Raw genomic sequence first — 18,223 nt, forward strand, 5'->3', positions numbered from 1 at the left:
CCTTTTTTTCCTCTCATAATTAACAGAGAGCCAGCGCCCTCCGCCCTGCCCTTTTTTTCAGCCAATCCCTCCATCTTACAGTCCCCTTAACCCATTTACCCCTCTTTCCATCCACATCTCTCCAGCAAATCCATTACTGCAACCTTACCAACTGCCCTGCCAGGGGAAGGGGTAAGGTGGACTACAATGATGCGGGTTGGCTCCATATCATGCTAATCATAGGAGTCCCCAATTATCCCTAGCTTGCTCAATTACTGAGCATTTCTCTTTAAATCCTTTCCTCAAGACATTTATCTATTACTGTATGCCTTCTTTTGTAGAGTACCTGAACATCCATTATACACTTAAAAATGAGTTATGACATATGGCCTACTACCCATCATGTTCTGCATGATCAAGGTCCACCTGTGCCTGCTGTGAGGAAGGTGAAGAAACAACTGCACATGGACCAATATGGTAGAAAGGAAAAAATTCCTTTCCCACTCCCATCAACAGGGTGGGTAATGTAACACTCAGCAGATATAGTCAATAGCCTGGTATCTATACCACCAAAATGGAGAGGGAGGGTAGGTCCTGCTCCCTGATTCAGAAGGGAGGGTCCTGGCACACACTGACCTTTTAAAATCACTCATTCCTGGATGATGAATCAGCCACCAAGCTGGCTTTTCTCCAGCAGTTTTACATCTTTCTCTCCCCTATTCAAGCCATCAAGAATTGCTCTCTTTTTCAAGCCAGCACAACAAACAACTTCCACAGCTTAAGATGTAGGGTGATGATTGTTGATAGAGCTGTACAAAACTGTTTCAGCAGTGGATTTAACAACAACAACAACAACAACTAAATTGCCACTGGAGCAGGAATTTGAATTTGATTCTCGCTGATGAGGGGTGAGTGTCCAAGTCACTAGACTTAGGAATCATTCTCACTTTTTTCTGGCTTAGTGGCTAAGAATTGCCACTGAATGACAATTGGGCCAAAGAGTCACCTTCACATTCCCTTTCCCCTCCTTTCTCCCTACCCCCACCCCTCAAAAAAGAAAACAGAGTCAAGTCAAAAGGAAACATTTCAGTTCAACAAATTTATTTAAAAACTGTTTTTGGTTTGACCCAAATGAAGTTATCTTACAATTTTCAAAATTGCCACTGAATGGAAAAATCCATTGTTCACCTAACTCTAATTATACCAGAAATAAACCGACAACAATAATAATGCTACTTTAATCTACTCCGTTTCCATACCAGTTTGTACAAAGCTGCTCTATGATTTTGGGCATTTTAATGAAATATACTTTAGAGTATTAAAGGTACTACCTCAAGGAGCAGAAAAAGCAGTCCCGGGAGAATATATGATCCACCAATTACCTATTAGCCTATCAGTCTTGCTCTGGAAAGAGCTTTTATAATTAACTTAATTTAAAACAATGAGCTATGATTAATGCACCCAGTAAATGGAGTAATAAAGAGAGACTGAGGATCCAGGTGTATCAAACTATTGGTGAAACATCTGCTATAATTTTATTTTTATCTTAAAGAAACTGTACAAAGTTAGCAATGTGGCTGATTTGTAAATTGTACAGTACAGTCATTACCAATCTCTACCATTCATCTTTGTTTATATTCCTTATAAAAAGTAACAAATCTGAGCTGATTGCCTGAATATCTCACAACTCTACCATTGCTATCATCACTTTTTAATAGAAAAACGTACCACATCAAAGAATCAAAGAATTGACATTAAAGAATTTTCTTCCAGTTAAAAAAAAAAAAAAAAGGTAACGTGATCCCCCATTTTGTTTATTGACTATTTCCAATTTCTTACCTGTCTGAGCTTTCATATTCCTGGTGGTTAATCTGATTACATTTCCTCTGCCTGCTGAATGCCAATGTCAAACCATTAACCATCCATCTCTGCACCAACTACTAGACACATTATGACATCAAATACACACAAGCAGCACCTCTGATTGTATTCATGGTTGCAGGTGTGTTAGTGATGGTGGAAGTTTCCCCAATAAGGACCCAAATCACTCAGGTACATGCTAATGGGCTTTCCTGAATAGGGATGCTTTCTGTTAATGAATCATGCTGTGTCATCCCTCACATTATACAAATCTCAGGAGATGCATAATGTAATGCAGCTCAGCAAAATATGACTAGATACGCAACTACAGAAAATGCACTGATTCAACTCTACACTTAGTCCTTCTTTCACTTATTTATCATTTTAAAAACAACCTCAATCAGAATACAGGGTCTCCTTTGCTTATTTCCTTAACCAGCCCAAACAAAGTCACGAGCAGCCTCAGAATCAATGCTGGGGCTAAATTACCCAAAAGCCTACCAATATTACTGTAATGACAGGTGTCATTAGTCAACAATTCCTCCTGTGTTGGAATGATGTTTCACTTTTCGTTGATGCTGAAATAAATTTCCTATAGCTACATTTTTCTGAGGTTGGTACAATCCATTTATAAAATGGCATACTTCAAGGATAGGTATGTTACAGCCATGAAAATGTCAACCTGTACTCACCGCTGCCATATAACAATGAATAAAGTACTACTGTTATTTCCCTTTAATAATAATAGGAGTTAATCCAGATCATTGTAGTAGTTCAGATAATACTGAATGGTAACAGAGCAAATGTTTACTATTTTATGACAACCACTATAGATTTAATAATTAAAATACCCAAGTTATGTATTCCTTGCAACACCCCTGAATTTGACACTACTCAAACTTTTCTTTAAAAAAGGTCAATTTTTATCTAATAAATCATTAAAAATATTTGAACGTGTTATATGTGAAGTACCTGTACCCCTGAGTGACTTTCACTCTCTACACATCTGATTTTAATATTTAATATCTTATTAAACAGACAGTGTGATTCTGTGCTGTGCCTCTTAGAGGTGCAGCACAAAACTTTGACAGGAGTGGGAGCTAAGTAGGCTTTAGTGACCTCTGGCACTATTTAAGCAAGTCCTGAGTGCTACTTAAATTACAGTAGCCTTTGTGGACTGCCCCAAATCTCTGACGCAACTACTGCTGCTGTTCCACTATACACATGCCCATTAAACTGAAGCTCATGAGGCAGTAGTTCAGAAGGTGGCTTGCAGTTGTCTTCCTTAGCTCCTACACTGGCTGCTAGATTTCATGTTTAAAAGCCATTTTATGCTATTCCAGACTTTTTGTCTAGCATTCAAGGATGGGAGCAGGGGTGAGATTATCCCCCACTCTCCAGGAAGGGGTTTATATAAGAAAAATATGATCACACGTTGATTACTTCTTACTAGCTGTATCTCAGTACATGATTTTTGGTGTAAAGAAACAAATATAGTTAAATAGACCATGCTATGATTAGAAAAGCAAACATATCCTTCATGCTTTTCATGGACACTTTCCCTAATGTTTATCCTGTGAAGAAATGCAGGACACTACAGCTTTTTAAAACAAGTTCCTTTTCATCAGGGAACTGCTTTTCCCTTGTGGTCACTCACCAATATTTACAAGGCAAGGTCACGTTGAATGCCACCAGCAGATGAAAACACAGGAGGAGGGACTCTTTTAGTCTTCACTGAGCTGGCTGATTCTGCCAAAGTGATAGCCGACGTTGACATTACACTAGGGAAAGGTTGTCGTAGTCTCACAGCCCTAGCTGTGCTGTGGAAAAAACAAAACAAAAATAGAGAAGAAAAACATATGTACATATTTTTCACATAAAGGGGAAAGCAAAAATATTAAAAACCAGACCTTCTGAATATAAATAAAGCTTTAATTTTAGCTTCAAAACGAATTACTTGAAACCAAGTTTAAAAATTAAGATGTAAAAAGAAGGCCACAAAAACAGAAGCCTCCTATAGAATTAACCAATTCTTTAGGGAGCTTAGTATGAAGGAAATAGCCATAAACATCCGATGTACCCAGCTAGTAATCAAACGTTGACAGATGTGACAATTCTGCTAAAAACAGGAAAAGACTGAGATTTGTAGCAAATTGTATGTATGTATTATATATACATATAGAGCAAGCACCAGTCATATTTTATAGATACATGTGGCCTAAGGAGAAGCATAAGAAGGGAAGACTGAAATTATTAATGAGGCATTTTTATTTATTTATTTATTTATTGCATTTTTCTATCATCTATGTGAATTATTACCTATATGCCTGATATGTCCTAAAAGAAAAAACTGTGATGAATAAATAAACAGCTCTAGAAATCTTCAATAGGGTGCTTTACCTTGCAGGGAATATTATCATTGGCTTTTGATACAATTTCTGCTGCAGGGAAAGACTTTCAAAGCTGAGAATGCTGAAGTATTGCCAGGCGCTCAAAGACCCCTTGCTGTGCGCGTCAAACTAAGAAATCTCTCTGAACTTGTCGAATTAAAAGTCATCTCTCTCTCTCTCTGCAACCCCTGCAAGAGCTGGGAAGCTCATTTTTTAAGGCCTTCCATGGTAAACAAATGGAGCCTGAAGCATCTTTATTCTTTTCAGTCACATAATTAAAATTCTTTTAAAAAATATAATTGAAGGCAATGAATTTCCAAAGGAGTTTGTTAGCAATGTGACTAAAACAGTCTGAGCAGACCACATTACTTTACCATTCAATTGTGTTTCAAAAGGTAAAAGCAAAACAGCTTGTTAAGATCCTGGGTAAGTGTCTTTTTTCTTTTTCTTCTTTTTTATTTTATTTTTTTGATTATACATCAAGAGGATGCTCCAAACTTAAACATCTCAGCAGGATTTATGCTTTCTGAAATGTCGTAAGACTTAATTACTGAAACTGCAAAGAGGAGTAAACTATTAAAATATGAACAAAGCCACATGAGATCCGTGGATGTTGCAAATCATTATTTATCTATGTCTCATAAATTAAGAAATTTTAATTTATGTTTGTGTTTTCTTGGCAATGCTTTTTCATTCCTCTATAATGTTATGTGCAATCATGACCTTGCAAAGAATTTCATATCTAACAGTGAACAATGTTAATTTACTGTGAGTGTGTTTATTATGATTGTCTGTAGTAAATTATTATATGAAATGATCACTCTCCTTCACCCTCCCCCCCCCAAAAAAGTAAGTGGCAATTTAAAATGAATGGGAAAGCCCATATTGGACTTAAATCGCAGGAATTATAGGGCATGACTGCATACTTAAAAGGGCGTAAGTAGAAGTACCAGTGTTACAGAGAGTCTTGTCTAGGGCAACTGTCTGGAGACCTCTAGAGATATAATTCTTAAGCTGTGTTTTCCAGATTCAGGATTTAAATTGGCACCACTGGCTACAAGTAACCTTACAGAATTTGCAGTTGCTAGGGCTTTTCTCTAGACGTACTGGAAATGGGTAGGCGTGTTCAGAGCTGTAGCACTCACCGAGAGCTCCTGGAGACATTGACCTTAGGTAGTCACTGCTTCCAGTAGCCTTGTGGTAGTATAGCTGTTTGCGTTCTTGGAGGGGAGGCTGTGTGTGTTCTTCAGGGGTCACTCCAACTTAGCTAGTGTGGTGTTGGAAATGGGACCATCTGGGAAAGCTAGAGCCACTGTAGCAGCTATCCAGCAATGCTACTTGCCTACTCACTGCACCAAGATACAAGCAGGGGAAGGCCCCTTCTGCTCTATGCCCTCCAGCATATTAATAGGGCAGATAATAGCTGAATTCCAAAACTATGCACCATCATTTTTGTAACATTAGATGACTCGTGGCAACATGTTGTAGTTTAGTGTTCATGAATGTTAGTACTAAGAGCAAAACCACAAATACATAAGCAGGTGAAGATAGAAAATCATTATCTAGAACAATCCCTTTCTACTATTATATTAAATGAACACATTAAACCATATTATTACTGCAGCCAACCTGTCTTTTACTCATTTGTCCTGTACAGAATGCAAAGGATGCTGGGCAAAAGGAACCATGTCAAGGAGAATAGTCTATATTGAATGCATATTTTAAATTAAAAAAAAAAAAACATGTGGCCCAAATGAATATTACATACCTAAGATAATAAGAATGTGTCATATGAATATGTTAATTTCACTTGGTTCACTGAAAATTTCAGAGAAGTGAGTTGCTAAGAAAAATACTTGAATCCATGAACAACAATTATCAAAGCCTATTTGGGCTTGCCCACATTTCTTCTGCACAGTCTGTGGCTGTAAGTTTGATAATAAATGTACATTTTATTGAAAACATTTCCTTGCCAAAATATATCTACCAACATTGCAGAAGAGGGAGAGGCATGCTTGACACAGATACTTCCCTATGTCCATATGCCTTTATAGGTCTTTATAACTCCCCCCCGCCCCGAAGCTGATTACTTCAGAAGACTGAAAAATTCCCCAAACCACATAGATAGCACTTGTAAAATCAGGTTTATAATGAGAATTACACACACACACACACACACACACACACACACACACACACACACACACTTTAGCAACAGTAACTCCTCCTTCTGGTCCTCTAGTGCATCTGTATATATTTTCCTTCTAGGCTGTAAACAAATTGAGACAAGACTGACCTGATAGTTTCCTTAGTAGCAGCCTTACTGTCAACTTTTATATGAATAAATGTTTACAAAGCACTTAAGCTGGGTGAAGAGCTTTTTTGAATACTGGAAGGTTCAAAAAAGATTTTGGTTCAACCCAATCCATAGCCAAAATTTCTGAAAAATTTCAGCAAATCATAAAATAAAAATAAAGTAAAATTAAATTAAATTACATTAAAATACTGCCTTGGGTCAAACAAAACATTATTTACCTAAATGGGTTTATTTTCAACTATTTTAGAGTACAAAACGTAATGAGAAGGTGGTAGGATACCAATACTGTAATTTAACTCAGAATACTTGCCCAGGAGACCCAGGTTCAAATTCCTTGTTGCATAATGAAGGAGGGTTGAATTTGCATCTCCTAACACCCAAGACAATTTTCTAACTACTGGTCTATAGGCTGTCCTGAGGATGGGCTTGCCATCTCATCACTGAACTTTGTGTGCAATACTTTACTAATCATTGGCCAACAGTGGGAGAATTAGGTGTTTAAGCTAGTTACCTGGGAGAGGAGTTGAGTATCAGAGGGGTAGCCATGTTAGTCTGAATCTGCAAAAGTGGCGAGGAGTCCTGTGGCACCTTATAGACTAACCAAAGTGTTGGAGCATAAACTTTCGTGGGCAAAGACCCACTTTGTCAGATGCATGTAGTGGAAATTTCCGGAAATTTCTGGAAATTTCCACTACATGTATCTGACAAAGTGGGTCTTTGCCCACGAAAGCTTATACTCCAACACTTTGGTTAGTCTGTAAGGCGCCACAGGACTCCTCGCCACTTTAACCTGGGAGAGAGGAAAGAAATTCAAAAACACACTCATCACTGGCTGTTTTGTGAATCTAACACATCCCCACACACACTCCCACCCAGCCTGGTTGAAACTATTTGGCAAATTTGTGTTAAGTATGTTGTGGGATTGACTGAAACTGCATTTTCTGGCAAATCTAGTATTAGTCTGAAACATTGCTTAGTGGGTTGGTTGGCGTGAAGGCATATCGTTTCTATCATCTCTATGAGTTCTCATTTAATATAGAGTTGGATAAGGCTTTTGGATTCACCTAGCTCACACCTGGCATGTTCACAATGTTAACACAGGCATAAGTATAATCTTTCCCATACTGATACTACATATTATATTACATTTCCAGAATCATTTCTATGTTAGAAGCACAATACCTCTCTAGAGAAGCAAAAGTTCTGTTTACAAAAGCAAAGCATGTTTTAAAGACCTCTTGAAAAAATGGCTGAGGACAGAGTGAGGCAAAGGAGACAGAGCAGGGGAAGGAATTGCAGAAGTGCAAGGTGTGTGTGTGTGTGTGTGTGTGTGTGTGTGTGTGTGTGTGTGTGTGTGTGTAAAAAGACCACAAAGGGAAGGAAAAGAAAGAGGTGAGGGGAAAAAGGAATATCAGAGTCAGGTGGATATTAGGGAATTCAGCTATCCTCACTGTGCACTGGGCCAAAATTTTGTTGTCCTAATTAACTAGTGCTTTTTTCCAGCTTGGTTTTTAAAAAGTCAGTGAATAAGAATATTTGTTTTCTTATAATTCCTGTGAGTATTTTACAATACCTACAGCTGAATCAATCCACATTCAGCTATCAGTCCACAATCAATCTCATTTCAGCTAGTTACTTGAAGTGCTATGGCAAGATTTTCAGCCTCAGCCTTGAAAGGTTTCTGCTTTTTTGTTTCCATTTGTAAATTGACAAAACGTATGACACCTATCTTGTGCATTCCTTACACATTTTACTGATGTCTTAGGCACTTTCTTAACTGGAAAAAATTGCTTCTGACCACTGTCATCACTTGGGAGGTTCATATGTGTATTCAGAGGGCAACTTCCTTTAAGACACTTGCTCTTTAAAGGCCCTTGCACTTGAACACTCCAAAACATTGACAATATGATGCCAGGAGCAAATAAAGGTTCTTGGAATAAAACACCTAAAAATAAAGTTTTAACTTCAGTCCATCAATTCTAAGTGCTGTTGTCTCAGTCAAGTATCCTAGTTACCTCTGTTTCAGGAGAGAGAATACATCAATGGCCACCCAAAAACCAATTCAAAGCAGGGCATTTTCACACAAACATTAGCTGAACCAAATTAGCTATTCTTAATCTTTTCAAAAATAGGCTTGTTTCTAAGAAATCTATGCTCTTTTTTATGCAGTGGTTACCTCAGTAGAAAGGCAAGCATGGATGCTGAGTGAAGGTCAGGCTGGGGGATGCAAGCCCCCAGCTCCATCCCCAGTCCTGCTGCCCCTTCTGCCAAGACCTATGGGAGCCAAGCTACCTTCCTGTCTCCAGCTGTCCTGTACCACTGGGAGGCAAGGCATTGTGTGGCCCCAACCTCCTTGACCCCAGAGCAGAGAGAGGGAAGGTGCTGGGGGTAGTAACATTCCACCTCCAGTAGGCATTCTGGGGAAGAGTGTGGGTCTGGCCGTGCTAGCAGTTTGGGAAAGCAACGTCTTCCCCCGCCTAGCATACTGCCTACAAGGGAAAGAGTATATCAGAAATGGTCAAAGGACACTTGGCTGAATTCCCAGACAGTGGAATGTTATTCCACTCAATGTTTCTTCTGTGTCTTGATGAAACCGTACCATTCCTTCGAATCTCTGAGATTAATATTTCTTGTGACCATAGCAAAAACCCTGCTCAGTATTAGTCATTGCATCTAGACCAGAAGAATAGAAGGAACAACTGAAAGAAGTTTGCTACAGATAGATTAAACTAGACCACTCTAAGGGTCAGCTAAAACTGTGTCTACACCTTGGGTCTATCACAATCAATATTGACTTCAGTGTTCCGTTTTGATGTATTTTTAAGTAGAATAACTTTATTTCAAATCCAGTATTGCATTGCATGAGCACAGACAATATGATTTCTCCATAGTAGTATAAACTCTCTAGAGCATTTCATTAATGCTCTTAATAAATATCTTGACTGGAAAATGAGCAAATGACTCCAGCTTTCACAGATATAATCAATTAAGTAATACATCCATCTGGCTTTAGTTGCACAGGACCCAATTAACTACAGGGATAGCAGGAAGAAAAATCCCATTCAAAGGTGACAACTGTGGATAGTGTGTGTATCTGTGTGGGGTGAGAGGGGGTGACAATTTAAAGTTTAAGCAACCCCCCCAAACTTCTCTAGTTACACGTTCCCTTCTACCTTCAGTCACCTCAAGGAGCACAGCTTGTACCATAGCTCACAACTTGCCTGACAACTCCAAGGTCACTTGCCTGGCTTAGATCTTCCAGCTTCTATGCAGGAAGGAGGGCGCAGTGACACCATCTGTCTAAACAGGGCTGGCTCAGTGAACAGCAAACCCAGGGAGTGAGGCAACTCCAGTCCTGTCCCAATTCTGTAGAGGAATGATGACTTCCATCCATGACTTCCATGGTCCTACTGGTTGGGGGTCCTGTGTGTTAGCCACCCTGTGGCATTGGTTAAATCCTCCAGATCCGTGAGTGAGATCCAAACACCAGGGAAGACACCAGGACACAGAGGCCAGTGGTGATCTGCAAACCTGGGACAGGCATGGAATTTCACCTCCTACATGTGGTCCCATTGGTCTGGCTGGGGAGTTGCTGAATAATTTTATTTAATTTATATACACATTCATGCATATACACAACACACACACACACCCTGACAGAAATCTGTGAGGGGTCATGTGACCCTGTGTGTGAGCCTTCTTGTGTTACCTCTGGATCAATTTTAGAGGTAGATGGGAAAAATGTGTCTCATCTTTCTCCACCTCTGTTCTGCTGGTTTAGGTAATCCCAGCAGTATGCCACTTCATAATACTGAAGAAAAAAACACTGACCTCAATCTTTCTGTAGGGGGTCCATTGGGCTAACACAGCACAGTTAACAAGGTGCATCGTAATGAAAGACAGCAGTAATACATACTGGGAAGAAAGAATATATGACTTATCAAACTGGGGAAAAAAAGAAAAAGAAAAAGAGGGAGAAACAGAGATCTTTAGGAAGGAAGAAAATGAGACAATGTGTTAAATTGAGCTGAGAGTTATAGACAAAGAAGATATGCGGCGATGGGTTAAAACAATAAAAAGAAAAGCAGAAAAAAATCAAAGATGAGAGACAGACAGGACAAAAAAATCTGAAAATTCTTTGCACCGGAAATGTCACCTCTTGTCAGATACATGGAAAAACATAGAAAAACAGTGTTTATGGAAAAGCCAAATGCGTGAACAGAAAAAAGCAATTGAAAAGTGAAGCACAATTCACTTGACCACAGGTAAACCTTTAAAAAAAAAAAAAAAAGAGAGAGAGAGAAAGATAAATAAAAAGATGGACACAACAAAACAGAGAAGGGTGTCAGATTTCTTTTGCCATTCCTGTCTTCGAAACATTTCTGGGGGGTGGACCCACAGAAACCTTTTTTAGGGACAGAAATCCATTCTAACAGTTTGATTCCCACCATTAATATCTTTCTTGCTTCTTAATTTCAGTCTGACTAATTTATTAGAGATTTCCCATTGAAGGTCATATGCAGATTTGGACATCTTCTCATAGCTACTTTGTTATTTCTTTCTCTGAGACAGTGGGTGAGAGAATATCTTTTTTGGGGAGGGGGGAGGGGAGAATTCGATTGGTGGAAGATTCTATCTCTTCTATGAAAAAAAAAATGTCCAATACATGCCATTATCTTACTCTCCTTGTCTGTCTCATATCCTGGGACTAACACGACTACAACTGTACTGCAAACAACTCTTTACTTCAATTTTCAGGCTGCATATGCCACTGATTCTTAAGATTGTTTTGAACCGAGGGCATTAACATCAATTTAGTTTAACATCCTATGTTAGCAAATGTGAACAATGAAACAGAGTGTAATGTGATTCCTACATAAATTTCATTTGAGAAGCAGGTAGCTGCACTCTGCATTTGTTAATGCATTTCTGGATGGTTTAAAGGTGTCCCTTTAGATTGGTTTCTCACCATGACCTCCAATCTTTAGGTGAGACTTGGATACAAAATAAACGTTATAGCCTTCTTGCCAAGCATGTGTTATTAACTGGCTATCTAGCAGTTAATTTGCATAACAAATGCCACATACTCCCTCAATTGGGGCCATTGATATAGTCCCAGTGAAGTCCCCAGTCTTTTTTCCAAAATCAAATGCTGACAATGTATCACATCCAAAGGGGTCTCAGGTCTGAGAGAAGCTGTGGCACCAGCTTCCAGCCCTCTTCCAACACAAGAGTGGCATTGGGTGGGATTGCTTTGGGACTAGGTAGAGAAGTTTCCAAACCAAGCATATGTTGGAAGGCAACTCTATTCCTACAGACCCTGAACTCATAATGTAGCGTAAAAAAAAAAACCTAAAAAAATTATCCAGTGAGTCAGAAAGCTTACATAAGGGTGGCCACTAGTCATGCTTACTGGAATAGAGGGTACCAAAAAGCAGTGGTGTTGTCCAGAAGCTTGCCTGGGACTTTGGACTGTCTGAATTTCATTCCTACTCCTAATCTTCAAGGCTCTCGATCCACAAAGTCTGATTAGACTTTGAGCAGGGGATGAAGGTTCAGCCTTTTGATATGTGTCTTTTAAATGGTAAAAATCAATTTTAAAAGGTTCTCACACAAAATCTTTACACTGCCACTCATTTTCACACCCATAATGTCATAATGTGACAAAGTATGAGAAAACAGAACTCAAAAAGACAACTGAAATATATGTACCAAAATATATATGTAACTTTTACCTTTCATAAAAGCATATATTATTAACTAGAACTGGTTTAAAATACATTTGAATTTCAGTATTTTTCTTTAGATATAACTTGCTATTTTTCTGGACAATTTAGGAGTTCTTTGAACATACTGAATTTTCAGCTCCCTCTCCATAACTCAGGCTAAACCAAAGATTGTATAATATTTATTTGTTGAATCTGACACTGAGGATGGAGTGCAGGGGGCACAGTTTATAACAGATAGACACACTACATTGGAAAATAATTGTTTTTGTTGATCTCGCATATATTTAGAACTATTAAAGTTTTTCAGCTTTTCACTATGAATTCCAAAGAGTGAATATTCCCCTTTTGAACTAAATATGTGAAGTTACAGTAAGCATCTAGAGGGGAACATTCTAATATGTACAGGTGGCGCTTCAAATTAGAACTGTGATTGTGTGTATTATGTAAGCGGTACTTCATTAATGGGACTTTGTGCTTTAGTACATTATTTAGTACAGCAAGACCTTGATCCAATTTCTTAATACAACTAAGAAACAGGTAAGTCTCAATCCTAGTCATATAGTGGCACTTGGCAAAACTTCATGCCCAAAACTGATACAGAGTTGGAAAGACAAACCACATCTCCAATTCCTTCTCCAATGTGGAGCAAAGACTATTTGAAACAGAGGGAATAAAGCTAGAAACAAAAGCACTGGAATAAAACTAGAAACCATACATCTTGAAGAACCTCCAGTTAAAAGTAAATAACCACCTCTTTTTCAAATAACCCTATTATATTCCACTGTGGGTAATTCACAAGCAGTAACTAACTAGGAAGGTGCCAGGATGTGCATGATAGGGTTGAGTGGTGAACACCTGTCCCAAAGGAGATATCAGGAATAGAATCCTGCATCAGGACATAATTTGCACACATGTGAACAGAACTCCGAGTGGCTGCTTTACAGGTGTTCAGAATGGGTGTGTCTTGAAGAGACACTATATTTGTTGCTTGTGGTTGAGTGGAATCAAACCTCTGGGAATGAGGAGCAAGTTCAAGAGCCGACAGAGTAGAATGGAGTCAGATATCCATTTGGAAATTCTCTGGGTGGAGATAGCATGCCTTTTAGCTCTTGTTGCTACAACATCAAAGCATCTCAGGGATTTCTTGACTGGTTTCATTCTCTGCAGATGAAAAATGAAGGCTTATCGAATTTCATCTTCAGGGCCTTACCAAATTCATGGTCTATTATATCCAATTTCATGTCCACAGGATTTGAAAAATAGTGAATTTCACATTTTCAATGGTTTAAACCTGAAATTTCATGTTGTAACCATGGGGTCCTGATCCAAAAGGAGATGGGGATGTGTGTTTATAAACCTGTTGGGTTTGCCACCCTCACACTTCTGTGCAGCCTTCAGAGTTGGACTCTGAAGGCAGCAACCACAAAGCTTCCTGCTGCTGTAGGAATATCCAAGAGGTAGAGGTAGGTCTGGTCTGGTCTCTGCTCCCATTACCAGAGTAGTTTGCATGGGAAGGAGAGGTCTTGTCCTTCCCCTGCCCAGTCAGAGGTAGGAAGCCCCCTTTCATGGGGCCCTTCCAGGAGCACAGGGAAGATACGCTCCAACTCCACAAGTCTCCTCCAGCTGCAGGAACCTCAGACGCCCAATCTCAGATAGTGTCCTGCAGTAGGGGAGGCACTCAGAAGTGGGTATGGTATGGTCCCCCCTTCCACCACCAGAACAATTTGCAGGGGAGGGACAGTCCCTACCCTTCCCCTGCACAGTCAGAGTTAGGAAGCCCTCTTTGATGGGGCACTTGTAGGAAAAAGGAGACATCAGATTTCTTAGGGAAGGGCTTATTTCATGGCCTGTGATACAATTTCATGACTGTGAAAAATGTAGGTCCCTCATCATCTTCATTTTTCAGAAGCATGCAGCTTTGGGAAAAACACAGGTAAGTGAACAAATGTATTAAAGTGAAATTCTAAAACTACTAGAGAGATAAGTTTGGGATATGTATGTAAATAGGTAATTTTTATGGATTACAGTTTATCAAAGGTATGCCTCGGTTCACAAACCCTTCCTGTTTATGTGACAACTACTAGAAAGGAGAGACATAAAGAAAGTAGTGAAAGGCTCAAGAGGTGATTTGTTAGTACTGAAAGAATGAAAGTCAGGTCCCATTATAAAGCCTTTCCAGAGTCTACTGGTTAGTACATGTGTGAAAATCAAGTAGCCCTGAGAAGGTGGATGGCATTCACTGATTGCTGTTAATTGCAATTGTAAGGAGCTGAAGAAATTGGGTCAATCAATCAAAAATAGGATATAATCTAAAAGGAAAGGAATATCCGGAGCTTCTGATAGGATAGCTCTATGGTAGGAAGAGAGCCTGAGACATAACCTCCTGTATTAGAAGGCTGGTGCAAGGCAGAACCTGCTCACAGAATCTTGCAAGAACAGCTGATATTATAGAAATAGACATTTCTAAGAAGTGCCAAGTACAGAACACTCAAACACATTCCGATATTCATTGGTACCAGAACATTCTGATATCAAAGATGGTGCAAAAATGATAACAGAAACATGACTCCTCTTAAAACAAAGTCAGGATGACAGTACATAACTTATTCATATGCGGGTATAAAGATGCATTTCAGAGGGAGTATCTTTGTCCAGCTGAGGGGATAATGGAAAGACACACCACTCACAGAGATGCATCCATTGTCATGGGCATACACATCTTAGTATCCTCAAACTCTGCCAGGTATTATTACCATGCTACATTAATAAACCCAGCTTAGTGCCTTTGTCCCTTAACTGATCTTGTGGTCATTGGGTGTTTTGCAAAAGGCCTGCAACCAGAGGGAACACACATATACAGCCAAACATCTATCAAAGCTCACCACTCTGTTAACCTGAATGGGGTGACAAGTGCATGAGGCTATGCAGCCAAATAGGGACAGAAATGTTTTGATCCATACTGAAATGTTATTTGCGATGTGTTATGATTTCATTTATGCGCCGTAGTCTGTCTGTAGTTCTAGAATTCAGTGTTGCTCCAATGACGTCCAAAGATGGATAGTGTGTGTGAGAGTGGGAGAGGAACAGATTTTTCAGTGATTATGCTGACTCCCAAGAAAAAGAGGAGGTGGATCATCAAAGAGGCTGACACATGAGCCTCTTGGTGAGAGTTGGCAGTATGGGAAGACAAGAAGGCCATGATGTCTGGCATGAGCTGCTACAATTGAGAATATCTCGGTAAAGCCTCTGCAGGTGGTGTGGTGGCTCTGCCAAAGGGGAACAGACTGTAATAAAAATAGTCAGCACTCACCATAAATCTGAGAAAATATCTGTGTGTGTAGGGTGAATATCCAAGTGAAAGTAGGTGCCATTCATATTGAAAGCTGTGAAGCAAATGCCCTTTTCTAAAGATGGAGTTATTGGTGCCAACATGGCCATTCAAATTCTGAGCTTGCTACAGCTGAAATAGCAGAGATCCAGAATTGATTTCAAACACCCTTCTTTTCAGGTGGTGGGAGGTAAGTCAAGTAGAATCCTTTCCTGTGATATTGTGGAGAAACACATTCTATTGCTCCTCATCACAGTAAAGAGTTTACCACTTGAAAGAGAGTATTCTCATGAAAGTGGCCCTGGAAGCTGGATGGGGAGGCTGCTTTTGAAAGAAAAAGGGATGCTAGCTGTAATATAGATAGAATGGATACCATTCAGCACCTACTTTTCCATTACTGTTGCATTCTACCTGTTGAGAGAGAGTGCTAAATGACCCCCATATTGTATTCTGGGGTTGGGAAGTGTTTGCAGCTCTTGAGCTACCATCAAAATCATCAAACTGGAGGCTGAGATTGAAATGCTGAGTCTGTTGTAGAGGGTGTAAGGAAGTAGAACTTCTGAACCCTCTGACTCTTATGTGGTGGGTCATATGGTCTCTGATGGAAGAACTGTTTAGGCTCATTCTGTAATGAAACTTCCTCTTTAGGACAGGTGTGTATATCCCCAGCAATTGATGTGCCCCATAGGGAAATTTCTTTTTCACAGAAATTTTTCTCCATAACCAGAGGTATGTTATATATATAAGAACTTTATTATTATTTCTGTAAGCAATTCAGCTACTTACTGAAATAGTTTGTGACTATGTTCCCTCCTATAACTGAACATTTACACTATTGGATTATATGTTACGCAGATTGCATTTTCAGATACGTGTTTGAATGATTTGAAATGGAAAGGCTGAACTAAAATATGCCCTATATGATTGAACAATTCACAAATATTTCATATTCAACTGCATGCGACAATGGAGTGCATAAAATATTTATATTACCGCCACTCATTTTAACTTGAAAAATGTACTTGGGGTTTGTAGCAGAGCAAACATATAAATGATTTGTGTGTGGTTAAAAAACAATACAGAAGCTCCATGATATCATTAGCCTTTGGCATGATGCTTCACTATTAGTTAAACTCTTCAAATATAGAATAAGAAGCACCTGACTAATAGCGCTATCACTATTTATTCTACATGTAGGAAGAGCCCTGCAGTGGTATAAATAATATATATACACATCTATTTATTATATGCATAGATTTGTATATGAGAGAGAAATTTCAGCTCCTGAGCACTTCAAAAGATTTCTAAAAAATATTTATCAAAAAGGGGGAGAGGGGCCTATAGTAGTAATAAAGGAAATAATAAAACTTAACATTTATATAGTTTGAGGTGATGCTCCAGGAGATGACTGGCCACTCCCAAATAGTGCTTCTGAAAATTTTACTTCAAATAACTACAACTATCAAATTAGAGTCCAAACAGGTATTAGAACTCATACCTCGAGTCCTGGTCTCATTCTCTAATCTCCTAAACTTGCTGCTTACCTTCCAAATGCCATCCATTTCAAAATGAGCAACTGTAGGTGCAAAATAATCTGTTACACTTGAATTAAATGTCAACATAAATAGGTCATTTCATGACATATGACTCATGACAATAAGCAGATCATATTTTAAACCAGAAGAGAGATTCACAGCAGTGGCTTCTAGTAGTTGGTTTTCTTTTTGAGAGACCATAATGAAATAGATTTTTTAAAGGCTGAAACCTCATTATCAATCTGCCGATAAATAGCATTTGGGAGTAGTTGTTAGCCTGAGTCTAATTTTTTTTATTGTCTCTGTTGATTTGGAGACAGCTAAAAGACAATTTTAACTCTTAGGAAAGGTGTGATATCGGGTGATGGTATTTATTGCAATCCAAAATGGAAGAAATGAGAAAAATCATCACTTCTTATGTGGAACTCTTATTGAAGTCAATGGTGGTTTGAAGTTAGCTTGTTTTTAAGCGCAAGCCCTTATTTGTTGCTGTTGTTGAAAAGTGGAGGAAATACTGGAGGTGCAAAAATGCAGGTTGGCAGGAACAGACCACCATATTGGAGCTCAAGTCCCTCACTCTATTTCGTAGGCAATTTTGGAGTAAGTGACTTACTATGGGTGAGGCAAAATTCCTTCCAAATGTAAGCCAATGCATTTTTCTCTGGAAGTAGAGAGCACGAGCATGAAGGGAAGGAATTAGGAAGAAACTGTTAAAAGCAGAAAACTGAAAAAAGATAGAGAGTCTGAAAAGTAAATAATGGAGTGATTTGATTTTTGCAGGGAGAATGTCTATAAAAAAACCAGAGGGTACGTCCATTGCTGTATTTAGTGCACAAGTCAGAAGTACAGGCAGTCCCTGGGTTACATGGATCCGACTTACATCGGATCCCTACTTACAAACAGGGTGAGGCAACCCCGCACTAGCTGCTTCCCCCCAGCAGACCAGTGAGACGCAAAGCTAGCACTCCCCCCAGCAGACCAGGGAGACCAGGAGCGGCTTTTCTCAGCAGACAGCTCAGCTTGAGAATAAAGGACTGAGGGAAGTGAGGTGTGGGAGAATAAAACTGAGCTCTGGAGAAATGTTT

At 39.2% G+C, this 18,223-nt stretch overlaps 1 protein-coding gene across 2 annotated transcripts in view; it reads right to left on the reverse strand.

The window, feature by feature from the left end:
• TENM3 (teneurin transmembrane protein 3) overlaps window positions 1-18,223 on the reverse strand; it is a 2,279,325-nt gene that overhangs the window by 1,243,930 nt on the left and 1,017,172 nt on the right. For both annotated transcript variants that reach the window (XM_075930245.2, XM_075930244.2), the window contains one exon: window positions 3,497-3,659. The gene's annotated coding sequence lies outside the window, so the exon portion shown is untranslated. The remainder of the gene's footprint in view (window positions 1-3,496; window positions 3,660-18,223) is intronic.

The sequence above is a fragment of the Pelodiscus sinensis genome, chromosome 4 (genome assembly GCF_052426305.1).
Source record: "Pelodiscus sinensis isolate ZL-2025 chromosome 4, ASM5242630v1, whole genome shotgun sequence".
Classification (NCBI taxonomy): domain Eukaryota; kingdom Metazoa; phylum Chordata; order Testudines; family Trionychidae; genus Pelodiscus; species Pelodiscus sinensis.